The sequence below is a fragment of the Eleginops maclovinus genome, chromosome 16, assembly GCF_036324505.1.
Source record: "Eleginops maclovinus isolate JMC-PN-2008 ecotype Puerto Natales chromosome 16, JC_Emac_rtc_rv5, whole genome shotgun sequence".
NCBI classification, from domain to species: domain Eukaryota; kingdom Metazoa; phylum Chordata; class Actinopteri; order Perciformes; family Eleginopidae; genus Eleginops; species Eleginops maclovinus.
In genome coordinates this window covers 100,063-117,301 of record NC_086364.1, presented here as the reverse complement: position 1 = coordinate 117,301, position 17,239 = coordinate 100,063, and the positions used below count along the sequence as shown (strand labels likewise).

Below are 17,239 nucleotides of genomic sequence, written 5' to 3'. Positions count from 1 at the left end.
TGATTTGGTATTGATGTTGCTTTCTTACCTGTGGAAAGAGGGAAAAGAGTTAACTCGTAAAAACAGATAATTCAAATTACGTGTAACCTATAAATCTGAAATAAGTAATGTTAGGGAAATTAAGAATATAATCATTGTGTAAATACTGATTTACTTGGTAGTCCAGTGTGACTGTCATGTTATTATGTTTTCCATATTATTGTTAATGCATTTATTCTCCATTACTGTATTAACCAACTGCCAGTAGTTTTCCACTAGCTATAGAACAATACCCATGTAGTTTGCATAAGACACAAGCCAGTTCTGCTTCCTCTATTTTGTATCTTGTATTTGTGAAGATAAGGACAAAGAATCATCTCTACTCACATCCCTGCACCCACTCACACCAGATAATACGTGATCATGTTGTACATCCTTGAAATTTAATAAAACTGTTTGCAAGGGAACCCATGTCGGAGTTGGCTGAGTCCAGGTGAAGAGCTTACAACTCTAAGACCCTGACCGGACTCCCTTGCAGCAAGTAAAACTTTAAACGTTTGTATTCGCCTTGCTTTTTTCACTTTGTATTATGATCCTTTTAGTAAACAGCGCTATGTTTGGAGCAGGAGGTTAATTATTTATTGCCTCTAAACCCAACAAGTAGGTTACTGCTAGACCGGTTTAACACAGCTTAAAGCAGAGGTGTCAAACTGAAATACACAGTGGGCCAACATTTAAAACCTGGACAAAGTCGCGGGCCAACATTGATATTTATTGAAAAAATCTTCCTCCAGATTTAACAATGAACCTTTTCATATGGACCAAAACAAGTTTGCTTAAACATTGAATATGGAACACCAAAGCTTAATACTATCCAATAGATATCTTAATATTGCACACATGCAAAATCGAATTTCAAATAAAAAAACACATCAATGGCATTCGTTTCTTAAATACAATTTAAATAGGCCTCCATTTTTATTTACAGCCTTCTGATTTAAATGTCAACAGTAACCTTTTTTCCCCCAGGCTGATAATAACTAAAAAAAAGAAACCACAAAAAAGTGTACAGAAAGATGTGCCCTACAGAGACGTTTGCATACTAATATTAAACAACAAACATTAAAAGTCAGAACTGTGTAAATTAACAGGCACCGCTGGTGTCACTGCTGAGCAAGGCTCACAAAAACAACAGAATTCCCAGTAGTGATGTCAAGTGAAGTGGTAGTGATGTCAAGTGAAGTGGTAGTGATGTCAAGTGATGTGGTAGTGATGTCAACAGCGCTCTCTTTGTGAGATGTGTGGGTGTGTCTGCTTAAGTAAGCTCACTGTGAAATCTATTTATATGAGAGGTAGATGATCTTCCACTCACACATAAAATAAAATCACAATAATAAACCAATTAACTAATAATAATGTCCTTCAATGATCCTTCATCATGCACTTTTTCACAAGCTTTCATCATTAAAGGGCCGGGCTGATTTTGCGATTTCTGCTGCCACAATAAACTTAGCCTTTACAGCAGCCTCACTTTGTGATGTGGCTTTTTTGAACATAGACTGTTGTGAAACCAAACTTCTTTTAATCTCCTCTACTTTCTAGCGTTTTTGAGTCATGTCCAGCTCCTTGTACTTGTCGTGGTGTTTCGTTTCATAGTGTCGTCTAATATTGTACTCCTTGGACATAGCCACGTTGGTTCCACATACAAGACAAACAGGTCTGTCTTTTATATATGTAAACAGACATTCTGCCTCCCACCTGTCCAGAAAGATCCTGTTTTCTGCCTTTCTTTTTGCCATTTTTGGGAGGGGTACTGGCGTGGTGCCAGTGAGGACGTGCATGAGGACGTTGTGACTACTGTCAACAGAGGAGAGGGTTTTTACATAACGGTCCTGTTTTGATTGATGCGCCAAAACACCAGCAGAGCATTCTGGGATTTGTAGTGTGGTGTATTAAATCCGTTCATACATACAGTTAGTTAAATTGGTTCATAATACAGCTAGTTACTCTCTGAGGTCATGAAGAGTGCAGAGAAGACGTCGTTCAGGGGCCATATGGTGGGCAGTTGGATGTTGTATAACCACCCCGAAGTACGTTAGGGGGCCATATGAACGGACACATGTCACTTAGTGAGGCATACATTGTCATTGATTACCTCCTGTGAGCACACACACACTTTGGACACGCACATACATTTTTCTCCTATAAATTGTATGCACAAAGACAGTTTGGGGGGACTTCCAAAATTGGCTCTAGGAACCTCATCTTGCCCGTGTTGGTGTATGATACTATGCTGTTGTAATACACCTTATTATATACAGTGGGGAGAATAAGTATTTGATACACTGCCAATCTTGCAGGTTTTCCCACTTACAAAGCATGCAGAAGTCTGTCATTTTTATCATAAGTACTCTTCAAAAATCCAGAAAATCACATTGTATGATTTTTAAGTAATTAATTTGCATTTTTATTGGATGGCATAAGTATTTGATACATCAGAAAAACAGAACTTAATATCTGGTACAGAAACCTTTGTTTGAAATTACAGAGAGCAGACGTTTCCTGTAGTTCTTGACCAGGTTTGCACACCCTACAGCAGGGATTTTGGTCCACTCCTCCATACAGATCTTCTCCAGATCCTTCAGGTTTCGGGGCTGTCACTGGGCAATAAGGACTTTCAGCTCCCTCCAAAGAATTTTATGGCTAGGCCACTCCAGGACCTTGAGATGCTTCTTACGGAGCCACTCCTTAGTTGCCCTGGCTGTGTGTTTTGGGTTGTTGTCATGCTGGAAGACCCAGCCACGAGCCATCTTCAACGCTCTTACTGAGGGAAGGAGGTTGTTGGCCAAGATCTCGTGATACATAGCCCCATCCCTCCTCCCCTCAATATGGTGCAGTCGTCCTGTCCCCTTTGCAGAAAAGCATCCCCAAAGAAGGATGTTTCCACCTCCATGCTTCACGGTTGGGATGGTGTTCTTGGGGTTGTACTCGTCCTTCTTCTTCCTCCAAACACGGCGAGTGGAGTTTACACCAAAAAGCTCTATTTTTGTCTCATCAGACCACATGACCGTCTCCCATTCCTCCTCTGGATCATCCAGATGGTCATTGGGCAAACTTCAGATGGGCCAGGACATGCGCTGGTTTGAGCAGGGGGGCCTTGGGTGCGCTGCAGGATTTTAATCCATGACGGCGTAGTGTGTTACTAATGGTTTTCTTTGAGACTGTGGTCCCAGCTATCAGTCATTGACCAGATCTTGCCATGTAGTTCTGGGCTGATTCCTCACCTTCCTCATGATCATTGATGCTCCACGAGGTGAGATCTTGCATGGAGCCCCAGACCGAGGGAGATTGACCGTCATCTTGAACTTCTTCCATTTTCTAATAATTGCGCCAACAGTTGTTGCCTTCTCACCAAGCTGCTTGCCTATTGTCCTGTAGCCCATCCCAGCCTTGTGTAGGTCTACAGTTTTATCCCTGATGTCCTTACACAGCTCTCTGGTCTTGGCCATTGTGGAGAGGTTGGAATCTGTTTGATTGAGTGTGTGGACAGGTGTCTTTTATACAGGTAACAAGTTCAAACAGGTGCAGTAAATACAAGTAATGAGTGGAGAGTGCTTCTTAAAGAAAAACTAACAGGTCTGTGAGAGCCAGAAATCTTACTGGTTGGTAGGTGATCAAATACTTATGTTATGCAATAAAATGCAAATTAATTATTTAAGAATCATACAATGTGATTTTCTAGATTTTTGTTTTAGAATCCGTCACTCATAGTTGAAGTTTACCTATGATAAAAATTACAGACTTCTACATGCTTTGTAAGTGGGAAAACCTGCAAAATCGGCAGTGTATCAAATACTTTTTCTCCCCACTGTACAAGCTGGTGTCTCCGGAGACTTCTTCATCATCTTCACAAACATCGCTACAGAATATACATCATAAGTTTTTGTGTTGCTGTTTTGTTTTTTAAATGTATTTTCTCCCTGTGTCTTGTCCTGTCTTCCTTCCTGTGTTTTCCCTCCTGAGCCTGATGTTATGGCCAGAGACTGGGTGACCAGGTAGGGTGGCCAGACGTCCGGCTTTAGGCCGGACAGTCCGGCTTTTCAATGCCCTGTCCGGCGTCCGGCCGGACGCGTATTTGTCCTCCTTCGTCAAAAGCCGGACTGTCCGGCCTAAAGCCGGACGTCTGGCCACCCTAGACTGTAGCCGTGTCTCAATTCAACGGCCGCATCCTTCGGAGGCTGCATTCGTAGACCGCTTGCGTCGCTTTCCCCGAGAGAAGGCTGTCCCAATTTTTTTTTTTCTAAGTCAAGACTCCCCCGAATGAAATCCCGACGAATACGTCCCAGTTTTCCTGGATTTGGAATCTGATGTATCCTCCGCGGTCAACCATATCCCAGGATGCAATGCGAACTGGTGACGAGGGAGTTTTATTTAAATGAAATAGCGGTCAGGTCTATGAGGGGCCCCTAGGGACATTATTCAGAAATACCGTTCACACACACATGTGAAACACTCTCACACACACAACTGAAACCAAAAGCTCTCATAAACACATGTGAAAATCTCTCACACACACATATGAAATGGTCTCACACACACACATGTGAAACACTCTCACACACACATATGAAACACTCTCACACACACAACTGAAACCAAAAGCTCTCATAAACACATGTGAAAATCTCTCACACACACATATGAAACGCTCTCACACACACATGTGAAACGCTCTCACACACACATGTGAAACGCTCTCACACACACATGTGAAACGCTCTCACACACACATATGAAACGCTCTCACACACACATGTGAAACGCTCTCACACACACATATGAAATGCTCTCACACTCACATGTGAAACGCTCTCACACACACATATGAAACGCTCTCACACACACATATGAAACGCTCTCACACACACATATGAAACGCTCTCACACTCACATGTGAAACACTCTCACACACACATATGAAACGCTCTCACACACACATATGAAACGCTCTCACACACACATATGAAACGCTCTCACACACACATATGAAACGCTCTCACACACACATGTGAAACGCTCTCACACACACATATGAAATGTTGAGTTCAGTAGGGAATTAGGAGTGCATTACAGTTAAAAAGGAAGGCCTTCCTGTCACATGAAGGAAGCAGGATGCTAAATTTCAAGGAAGTCAACTTCAACCACAATGAATGTTCATCTGATCCTCATTATTTTCCAAGTCCAAACTTTATTTTTTGCAGTGAGAGGTAATGAAGAGGATGTTTTAAGTTTTTTCAGTAGTGCTTTGCAATGCATTGAGTCACTGCAAAGTGAAGAATCCAACAATTTGGATCAGGAGAGGCTTTTTCGAGTGCTCGATGACCACACACGAACTATATCTGCATTTCTTGCTGTGTTAAGGTATGGTCATGATAATAGGGATGTCAGTGAGCTACTAGGATCATTATATAGATGCTTTCGCAACTTGCTGCATGAACATGAGGCCAGACGGAGATCCACTGATGTGACAAACAATCTAATACCCCCAACAACCTTGACTGGCCATCCAGGTCGACCCCAATACAGCATAACCGCTGAACAGATTTCTCATTGTGTGTCCATTGGTATGACATGGCAGGGAATTGCATCATGCTTTGGAATCAGTCGAAGAACCCTATACAGACACAGGCAAACTCTGGAAGTTGAGCCATTAAGATATGCAGTATTGTCAAACCAAGATCTGGACAGCATTGTGACAAATATACTGCAGAACACTCCAAATGCAGGTGAAGCATATGTAATTGGAAGCCTGCGATCACGTGGCCTAAGAGTTCAGCGTTGGCGGGTCAGACAGAGCCTGCATCAAGTTGATCCCATTGGGCGGTCATTTAGACGTCGTCATGCTATACGACGAAGGGTCTACAGTGTTCAGGTCCCCAACCAATTATGGTAAGTTGACTTGTAAACTGTTCAGATGTGCACATTTTAAGTACATACTTTCTTTAATGTAGTGTATATCTCCCAACAGGCATTTTGACGGCAACCACAAGCTGGTTAGGTGACGGATGGTCTTTCATGGCTGTGTCGATGGCTTTAGCCGGACTATTATATACTTACGGTGCTTATCTAACAACAGAGCTTCAAGTGTCTTGTCATTATTTATAGAAGCAGTAGAAAACTTTGGTTTGCCTTTAAGGGTCAGATGTGATCACGGTATGGAAAATATACATGTTGCCCGTTTTATGTTGGAAAGAAGGGGGTTGAACAGTCGTAGCGTTATTACAGGTGTTTCAGTACACAACCAAAGGATTGAGAGACTATGGGCAGAACTCAATAGAGTTGTATCAAGACACTTTGCAAATATTTTTAACTTTATGGAGGAACAGGGTATACTGGATTCATTGAATGAACTTCATCTTTTTTGTCTGCATTATGTCTATTTACCAAGAATTGAAAGGGCAGTAACAGAATTCATCAACCAGTGGAACAACCATGGCCTCTCCACACAAGGGGGGCAGACACCACTACAGCTGTGGCATACAGGTGTCATAAACAGCGTAGGAATCCATCCGGTTATAAATGACATTATTGATGGTGACACCCATTATGGTATTGATGAAGAAGGACCATTACCTGAACTTCAAACCAATAATAATGTTATCATTCCAGACATTGATCTTGCCATTAATGAGGCCACAATGAACAATATTCAACAAGTGAATCCACTTGAAAATGATGGAAACCATGGAATACATTTATTTTTGTCACTCTTGCAGTATATTCAGTCCACATAGGAGTTACTTTGTAAATAAGCTGTTTCCCAACACTAAATGAACCTAATAAACATTTTTTCAAAACTATAAGAAGCATTTGTTCAAAGTGTTTTTTTCAAAAAGACATACTGCGAGACAAGCAGAGACTGAGACTTTAAAGATTGCAAACTTTATTGCAACAGCAATATTATGAACTAAATATGAAATGAAATAAATGAAATGAAATAAATGTGAAATAAATATGAACCATATATTGGTATTGACTTAATAAAACTACACAGGTAAAGGAAACGTAACATTCCATTCCATAAAAAGTGTTTAACAAAGTGAAATAACACAGGAAAAAGTATTAAACACACATGTAAATGTCTTTACCTGTGTAGCTTTACTTATTGACTTTTATTGAGTCAATTCCAATATGTGGTATAAATCTCAAACAAATAGCTGCATCAGAAAAATATTTAAATATTTAACGAAAGAAATGTTGACACGTTGAAAACTTATTTCCACCACTGTATATTCATGACCTGCCAAACCCATGAGTGTTCCCTAAAGCAAAGTCAAACTTGTCTTTAAAGAGTTCATATGACACATGTAGCGGCAACCTGATGCAGTTGACACATGTGTTGGCCATAGGGAACAATGGTGTCGAGGCATAGTCGTCCTCTCCCTTGTGAATGAACTCCACAGAAGGTGTTGGGGAAAAGCCGATGGGTGGCACCACAGAGGCTCCTGTTGCGAAGGCCAATGTCTTTTGTAGTTTGGATGGCCCTTCTTCTTCTATACAAAAAAACAGAAAAACAATTTAAGTGGTAGTTGGTCTAATTAACATGTTTATTGAACATCTCTTGAGTTATTATCATTAGCTGATGATGGCATGTATTTTTTGTAGGAAAAACTATTTTTAAAGTAAAAATATAAATAGATGCATCATTTTATGAGTAGTATAAACTATCAATTACCTTCTGCATCCTGGAGATAGTCTCTCCAGAAGATTACAACCATTTCTTCTGCAGTTCTCTTGTTGCTCCCTTCTGGAGAGAGTAGAATGCTGAAGAGATTGTCCATCTGGTCAGCAGTGAGAAGACTTGCCTCATAGCAAAACAGGGGCTTAAAGCTGTCAGGATGTCTCCTGATTTTTTCAAGAACCCTAAGAGTCTTCAGACCTTCACAGAATCTGTACAAAGTACATGGAAACATTTTACTAATTTTGCATAATTAAATAGGGTTCCTAATTCACTTATGAATTGTCAATGTGTGACTTACTTGTATATACAAATAATAGTTTTTAGTTTTAGTGAAGTTAATCCTACAACATGTTGGTCAATAATTCAAGTTCTGATTCCTATTCTGATTAACCTGACGAAATAACCAACACTGAATACCTTTGAAATGGACCTTGGACCCTGTGGACAACCTGAAACATCACTATTTCCTGTACCAGCAGCTCCCTGTCCCTGATTGACTGCACAGGCCTTAGACATCCTGCATTAGCCAGGTACTCAAGTAGAGGTGCCTTTGACTCCTCAAGCTCCTCAACCGTGGTACTTTCAGATACCTAGCATCACAAGGAGCAGCAGGTTGGCTTGTTATGGGGGCTACTTGTTATGCTTATAACTTATTAGTTAAAAAAACAGACACTAGAGGACTGCATAATTACATGATAACAAAAGGTCCCTTAACAGTTGATTGAGGTTCAGGGTTTTTTTCCCACATAGCTACAATGTCACAGAAAACATAGAAATTATAATTGGCTTGTCTGTTGGATTGTGGTGAAATTCAAACTACAACACATGGAAAGTGGGCATTCAGCAATGGACTGGGCAGGACCGATACTGCCTCTCAAAATGTAAAACAGCAAGAGAACATTGTAATATTACCTAATTCTAATGGAATATAACATATAAACTACCAACTGACCTTTTTGACTTTCTCAAGGAGTTCTGGGTCAGCTATGTCTTCTACAGCTGGATTTGCTGAACCATCAACAAGAAGCGAAAACACTGTTGGTGACAGGAAGTTTGGTGGTGGACCACCATGCACCTAACTCACTGCAATGGCTCTGCCAGCGTTGTAGTACCGGTCCTCTCTTAGAGCTGCAAAACAATCACATAAAAGGAAATGTAATATTGAAAAATGAGTAAAGACTCATTGCTACATATTATCATGGATTTTATGTGTTATTAAATACATTGTAGATCAGTTTGCATGTAAAAATCACCATACACTAAAATAGCTCCCATTATTAATAAAAAAAACAACAAGACATTACCAGTACTGTCAAGAGCCAAGTTCTTGCTGTTTTCTTTTCCCTCAAACATGGCGGATCTGGCAATGGTCTCCATCAGCAGCCTCAAGAATTCCCTCCTTGGCCCTCCTAAATCAATCCCTTCCTCATTTCTCCCCATGTCATCTGAGAACTTTACAGAAATCATCAAGTTTGGGTCGTAGGATACCCTTTGGAAACCCCGCATGGCTCCTTCCCAGACAGCAGAGCGATTTGTATTGAACCTGCACTGTCGTTTTGTAATAATTTTGCTTGAGAGTTCCAGCAGTATCTCCTGACTCGGGACCTTTTCTGCACTATAAAGACAAAAATGATCAAAAACACAGTAAAGTTACACATTTTAGAATAACCCTTTTTTCGTCATTGCAAGCATCCAAATAATCCTCAATGTGTACGTCACAATAATTTAAAGGTCAATTATCAGATGACATCCTTATTAGTTATCCTGATCTGTCACGCTCTCAGTCTGTGTGAGCTACTCACATTGGACACTCCATACTGGCAATAATGGCCTTGTTTAATTCCTCGTCATCTGAGGAGTCGTCAGGAAGAGTTGACACAAGTGCTAAATATGATGAGTAGTCATCATGGCCGCTAGTCCCATGGTTGCCATCACTCCTTGGAAGCCAGCCTCCATCTTGACTGCTTGTGCCAGGGCCGCCATCCACTCCTTCCACTACTAATCTACTCCTTTTAACAGCACTGGTAGCTGGGTGGTTGGTGGCATCATCATTATAATCATCGTCAATACCAGTGCCAGTGCCAGGATTGCCTTCACCATCAATATTGCCAGTACAGGGATCATTATTTCTCATTGCTCTTGAGGCTGCCCTGGTGGTGACACAGCTGCTCATGCCTGCAGGGATTTGCAGGATTTCACAACAATCCTCATCACTGTCCTTAGCAGTTGATCTGTCAGTGGCAGAAAGTTCACTTTCCTCCTTTCAGTCTTTGAAACAGAAAGAAAGAAAACCCAAAATGATATATCAAAAGCAAAAAAAGCAAGACTTTGAAATTAAATAACCTTAAATAAAAAACAAGTTATTACATAACCGATTAAAATAGGGAGCCTTTGTTCACACTCTTCTCAATTTAAATTGCTCTATTTGAATTTAATATAAACTTTAAATTGCTATAAGCAGGTAACAGTAAACATTTTATTTTCAAAAGGTAATTATACTGAATTTAATTAAGTGGTAAAACAAACAAAAAAGCAAACTTACTAAAAGGGTCCTTGATGGTCTTACATACAGGGCTTTGGTTTTAAAAACCTTGTGGATTAGCATCCCATTCAGCTCCTGACCCTCCTGGATCTTAGGGGACACCAACTTATTGCCACAAGACATTACAAGCTGGAGGCTACAAAGAAGATGTAGGATATTACAAGAAATACTTTACGGCTAAGGGCTTAACAATATGATGTAACAGTATGCTTGTGTTAGTGTGTGTCTGTCTGTCTGTCAGGTTCTTGCTCCTATAAGGTGTGTGACTGAATCCTGTACATTTTGAGCCAAATTCAACTTTTATGTGTTTTTATAAATGATGATTGCAATTTGAAACAACGTTTTAAAAGTGCTCTTTAAATAAAGATTATTGTATTATTAACAACGCAAGAAGGAAAAAAAAAAAAGGTTTACCTGACGTCCTCCGGAATATGCTCACCAAAGCCTTGTCTGATACGATCAATAACAGTCCGGTGGTCCCAGGCCTTCTGGAACTCAAAGGCACTGAGGATATGTCCATGTTTGTGTAACCGTACTTTTGGACGTTGTTTGCACACTACATCCAATGATGGATTGGGGAGTAGTATCACATCCTTATTGAAATGGCCATGCTGCTGTGCCCTAGCTCTGAAATAAGAATGTATTATGCATTATAAGTCTACTATTCGACTACATGAAGGCAGACAGTTAAGTCATACTGCTATAATAAAACAATAATGAGAAAACAGTAAGTCAGGGTACTAAAGTATAATCAGTTTCCCCTTAATTAAAAACGATAAAACGAGCAAATGTTTTTTTCCCCGTTTTAAACCAAAAATTAAGTGCATCTGAGTCACCAGCACAGGTCCATATCTCCCACTGTGAAGGTTATAACAATGTTAATGTTATTATTATTATTGTTATTAATAATAATGATAAAACCGACAATGCTCTTCATTTGGGAAGGAAATAACAGTTTCCACATTATTAATTAATGCCACTGAACTAAAATAATATAACTTTATTTAGCACTCTAGCTAGCTAACTTCCGCTTACTCTGGAGCTAATAGCCTGGTTCTCCTGGCAGTAAAGTTATCTCACATATCATTTTTATTAACTTCAGTCAAGTTTTGTCTCCAATACGCAAGCAAAAGTTGACAAATTAAAATGACATCAGACCAAAACACTCAAAATGTTGTTTTTTTCGTTTTTGAAGTGACAACGGATTGACAGTCTGTTAGCAGTGGAAACGATGTTCATGCGATATATAAAGATAATTTCAAACTCCGGATATATATAATTACCTTGTTTTCCTCGTGCCAGATGTCCATGTGCCAAAGCAATGTTGTGCTTGATATCGTGGTGCACAATCTCTCCTAAGAGGAGCTGTAGCTGGCCGCTGCCCGCTGCGGGATGGGAAGAGCGATGCTAGGTGACCGTCCACGGTGTCCTCACCTCGAGTTGGAACGGTCGGTTGCTGCACCATTGTGGTTGCACTTGACAGCGTTCTAATGGTCTCCGCTGAGGCCAATATATTGTTGAGCAACGCTGCTGCCTCAGTTAGGCTACGTGCGGGCTGTTGAGAAGACATCGGTGTAGCGAACCAACAAACAATAGTATTTCGCCTGTATTTTGCAATGCGCTGTTTGTTCTCAACCGTTTCCTGTTTAATTGGAACGCCTTCCGTTTCAAGTGAAATGCCTTCCGTTTCAAGTGAAATGCCTTCCGTTTCAAGTGAAATGTTTTCCGTTTCAAGTGAAATTCCTCTCACACAACATACTGAAATTCCTCTCACACAACATACTGAAATTAATATATACATTTAAAAAATATTTTCACGGGTGTGTGAGAGCGTTTCATGTGTGTGAGAGCGTTTCATATGTGTGTGTGAGAGCGTTTCATATGTGTGTGTGAGAGCGTTTCATACATGTGTGTGAGAGCGTTTCATATGTGTGTGCAGGGTGCGATTTGTAGGGGGGGATGGTGAGGATTTCCCCCCCTCTGGTTTTCCTATCCCTACCTCTGCTAAATTATTTTTATCTCCGGTGGGGACAAGGATTTCCCCCCCTTGATAGCGATGAATGCAACTTAACTGCTAGCCTACTTAAACTCTTGAAATCTAACGATCTTCAGTGTCTTTACATCAGAGTAGGCTATTCAGCAGCCTTCTGGCAGACGGTGCATATTTCTGAACGTCATCGAACACAAAAACATTGTAACATTTTTGTGCGGGAACTTCGCAGGAACAACAGCGCTGAACCAAACATGAAACGCGTTCAGAGCAGCATATCATCTTACTTTACAGGACCCATTTGCAGAATTGTGGATAGAAGAGGGCCGAAATGCTGCAGACAATGCCCCGATAGGAAAAACGAAAAAGCCACCACAAATTTGTCACCAGAGCCGACTGTTTACTTTGTCTAGTTTTCCAGACCTGTCCCTGAGTGTTGACAGCACGTTGTGCTATTTAGTGAATTATTTTGAGTGTTTGATTTAAGTTAATTGGAGGGTCTTTTCATGGAGAGCATTGATGCTGTTCTATGGTGCTTTCTGCCTGTTAGTGCGTACGCATGTTTTTGTGACGTTGAATAGAAATCCATGTATGGGTTATTAAAAGTTTTGCCATGTTGTGATGGGGACTAATCCACGGACCCGAAAAAAGGGCCTGTCTACTTTTTGCGTTTTTTTCTCCCTAGTTATGCAAGTTAAAAGTCCAATGTTCTTGTCTATGAATAAATTAAAAAAAACATCCCCCCCTCTGTTTTTTTGTCAAATCGCACCCTGTGTGTGTGTGAGAGTGTTTCACATGTGTGTGTAAGACCATTTCATATGTGTTTATGAGAGCTTTTGGTTTCAGTTGTGTGTGTGAGAGTGTTTCACATGTGTGTGTGAACGGTATTTCTGAATAATGTCCCTAGGGGCGCCTCATACAGGTCTCTGCAGCAGAGTGGATTTAAAAGCAGCAGCAAGCGGAGGAATCACTAACGAATGTGAATAAAAATATTGTTAAGAATCAATCTATACAACATGATTTTGTGATTAGTTTAACAAACATATTCGTATTATTACAGAAAGATTAAAACTTGTTTTAAATAGGAAATTATATGATTAAATGACATCAGTTATACACATCAGGGGCGTCACTAGGTTTTAAGGACAGGGGGGGCTAAGCCCCCAGGAGATGCACAGGATGTGAGCGAACGTTTAATTTCACAAACAGCTAACAAAAACTGAGAAATTGCCTTACACTTTTTGGACAGATTTAACAGATCCTTTACTGTGTAAATGTTTCGGGCCACCATTACATCTTTAATACAGTACAACAACAAACACAGGAAGTACTGTATGTTCACAGCATTAACAACAACAAAAAAAGAACAATCACATAGTTACAGTGCCGTATTTAACCAATGCTTTTTATTCATTAACAGCCCACATATATTATCCAAAACTATGCAAAAAAAAGAGCACTGTGTTCTCACTAAGTACATTTTAAAATAACATGGCTACAATTGGCAGTTACTTGGTGGGTGGAAGCATCAAAGAATGTTGTCTCAATTGACATGACTGCAAGACTGTGCAGTCTTTTCTGACCCATTGTTTGGCGTAGCCAGGAGTGCAGCCGGTGCAGTACACTAAAGGACCTTTCACACGAGCAGCTGCTTACAGGCACTGTTAAAGCAACTTGGATGGTTGCCTTCAGGGAGGGAAACATGTCTGAATCAAGGAGGTTGTGCACAGTCAACATATCTTTGGGTGAACATCCAGCCTCTGTTTTCCGGGCAAGAAAGTTTCTGGCCACCAGAACCTCCTCTGTTTTCAGGTCAGTGCTGTACTGTTTTGCAAGTTCATTCAAGTGTGATTCACTCAAGAAGTTCTCAGATTTCGGACTGCATGCCTGGATGCCTTTTAGTAGCCCTGCATCTACACTGCAAAATCTTTGCTCAAGCTCGCCAACCATCCTATCCACACACGGGAAAAGTAACTCTCTTTTCAATGTGTCTGAGCTGTTCAATTCATTGCGTGCACCTGCAGTTGTCTCCAGCACAAAATCACCCATTTTCCTCTATTTTTGCCTTGTCCTGGCACCTTCTTCAGGGATACTGAGTATGTGGCACAGGGATTTGGTTCTGTCATAAAGCTCTGTGGCAAATGCATCTGTGCGTTTTCCCTTAAGTGTGTCACACACTGCTTGTTTGCAGATCAAAGCTTCTGCCAGGTCTAAAGTCTCTTTCTGAAGGAGCTTGTGGAGTCCTTCGGTTACAGACAGAAGGGCCTGAAAAATCAGTAGTGCATAGACTGCTGAGAACTTATAGAGCTTTGCTCTGAGACCAACAGCCATGGGGGATCTAATAGCAGAAAGGCACTCCAAAATGGCAGACAACGTGTCAAGAGCTGCACTGATTGACCACAACTGACAAGCCCAGCGAGTGTTTGAAAGTTGGACAAGCTCAACTGTTCTCAATCCAAGCCTTGTCTGAGTCTCCATGAACTTATGATGATTCACTAGGGAGGTGCTGAAAAAGGAGTAAACACACTCCAACAAGCTGAAAAGCTCCACAGTCTCTGGGATGGCCTTGCAAGTATGGCACAACACCAGGTTGAGTTCGTGAGCGTAACAATGCACATAGATAGCTTTAGGGTGGAGCCTTCTAAAATGTGCTTGTACACCTCCAGTGGTCCCACTCATGACAGCTGCACCATCATAAGTTTGTGCTACACACTTAAGCTCTGCAAGACCATTTTTTTGAATCTGCTGCTGCAGCTCCTTTGCAATGGACTGGGCATCAAATGACTTAATCTCCGCAAGCGCTAGGAAACGTTCCTTCACTGCCCCGTCTGACACATACCTGACGCAAACAGCTAACTGCTCTGATTTGACATCTCTTGCTTCATCTGCCATGATGGCATAGATTTTGGACTTTGTCATTTCAGATACAATGACACTTGTCACTTCCTGGGCACAACAGTCAATCATCTCATTCTGGGAGGTTGCTGAGGTACTGAGCATTTGATGGGGGGTTATGTTTTTGCAGAAAAGGATCAAATTCCTTCAAAAGCTCCATGCACGCAAGAAAGTTCCCTCTGTTTGTGCTGTCTTTTCCTTCATCATGGCCACGTAAAGGGAGTCCCTGTCTCCCTAACATAGAAGTGACTGCAACAATTCGCCTGAGATATTCTCTTCTCTCTTCTATCTCACTCACATTTGCTGAAGCTATCATCTGTGCAACATTTCCCTGTTTTCTAGTTGCCTGATAGCTCTTCCATGCAACAACACTGTCTTTATGTGTTTGTGCAATCTCATGTTTGTCTAAGATGACTAAAGCTTTCTTCCAGTTCTTGCAACCACTACTGACCAAACTATCATGTTTGATGTTTTTGCTAAACACTCTACATGGGAAGCAGAAAGCTGTATTGTGATCGACTGAATATTCTAACCAGTTGTGCTTTTCAAACCAGCTGTGGTGAAATGCTCGCTTTTGCGTACCAAAACTATCTTGTGGGTAGCTCTTCAGCTTTACCTGTCTGGGCCCTGTGTCTTTGTCACCTAAATCAAATCCTGTACTGGAGTGAGATGCTGCAGCTGCTTTATTAATTTCCCTCTCTTGGTCTGTTTGCTCTCTTTCTCTCTCTGTAATATCTTGATCTTCCTCTGGCTCTTGATCCATCTCTGGATCCCCTTGCTCTCCCTGCCTTGGCCTTGCCTGTTGATCTTTTTCTCCCACTGCATCTCGTTCTGCCTGACCCTTCAAGATAAATTAAAGCAATTTATCTCCCTCTTCGATGGAATACTCTTTTCTGATTGGCTAATGGGGTGTACATTAATTCTGTATAACCTGGACACCTTAAAGTCCCACTAGAAAATAAATCACCGTTCCATTTCAATGCTTTTATGAATGGTTACCATTAACAACCAGTATCGATAGTCTAACGGTTGATCAGCGTCTAGCTAATGGTTGTATTATCATGTTTCGTATTGATCGTATATATTTGTTTTTAACAAATTAAAAACGTACGTACAAAAACAATGCCAAGGGACGCGAATACAGCGTCACCAGCTACGTGTCTTTGCGGGCCGGTATAAACAAACAAGGTAACCATGACAACTAAATTAACTACGAACTACTTTCTATAACGACAGCACTAGGCTACAAATCAATAAGTCATCAGGTTGTTACGCATGGACTTAGCTGCGCGTCGTGGAGTTCTTTGCCCCGCTGCGTCCATTAACTTTGTGTAATGTACACCTCGACGGCCGTTATCCCTTACGAATTGAATTAATAACACAATGAATTGAATTAATAACTGATCAACAAAGAGGCTAATGCCATGACTTTTGCTCACAACACAATAATTGTTTACTCCCAAATATTTTGAAGACGCACAGATTACATTTGGGCACATATGTGACTAAAATGTTTGTAATTTCATGTCCTGAATAATATTACTTGATTACTTAACTTACAGTCATATTATGGTAGCCTACTCTTGAAAATATTTGGGCCAGGCTAATTTGGCTTATATATCTCTCTCTTGGCTATCTCCACTTTCCAATCATTACTCTCCTAAATAAAAGCTCAAGTTAAATAAGTCTTATATGGTGCACCTGGACTGAAATGTTTCGTATTTCATATTCATATCGAGTTCCATAAAATTCCAAGACTGTCTGCATCACAAATGACTATCCTGTGAAATCCTTAGACTCACCTTTCCTGATTCTCCACTCTCTTTGCTCCTCTGCCCTGACTCCTACAGGTCAATAGGGGTGGTGGAGTGATTATTATTACCATAATTTATCATTATTATTACTATTATTATCCACTGAAGATATCATATGTGAATGTGCTCAGCTCTTGTTTCACTGTGTGCATGTGTTAAGTTAGAAACACAGCTGATATTCCAGAAGGAAGTCCCCCCATAAAATTCAAAGACTGTCTGCATCACAAATGACTCTATCCTGCGACTCACCTTTCCAGTAGAGCTCTCTCCCCTCTCAC

General features: G+C 40.8%; 1 pseudogene; it reads right to left on the bottom strand.

The window, feature by feature from the left end:
- Nucleotides 1–6,982: 6,982 nt before the first annotated feature.
- LOC134878512 (G2/M phase-specific E3 ubiquitin-protein ligase-like) lies at nt 6,983–9,972 on the bottom strand (annotated as a pseudogene).
- Between the last annotated feature and the right edge of the window lie 7,267 nt (nt 9,973–17,239).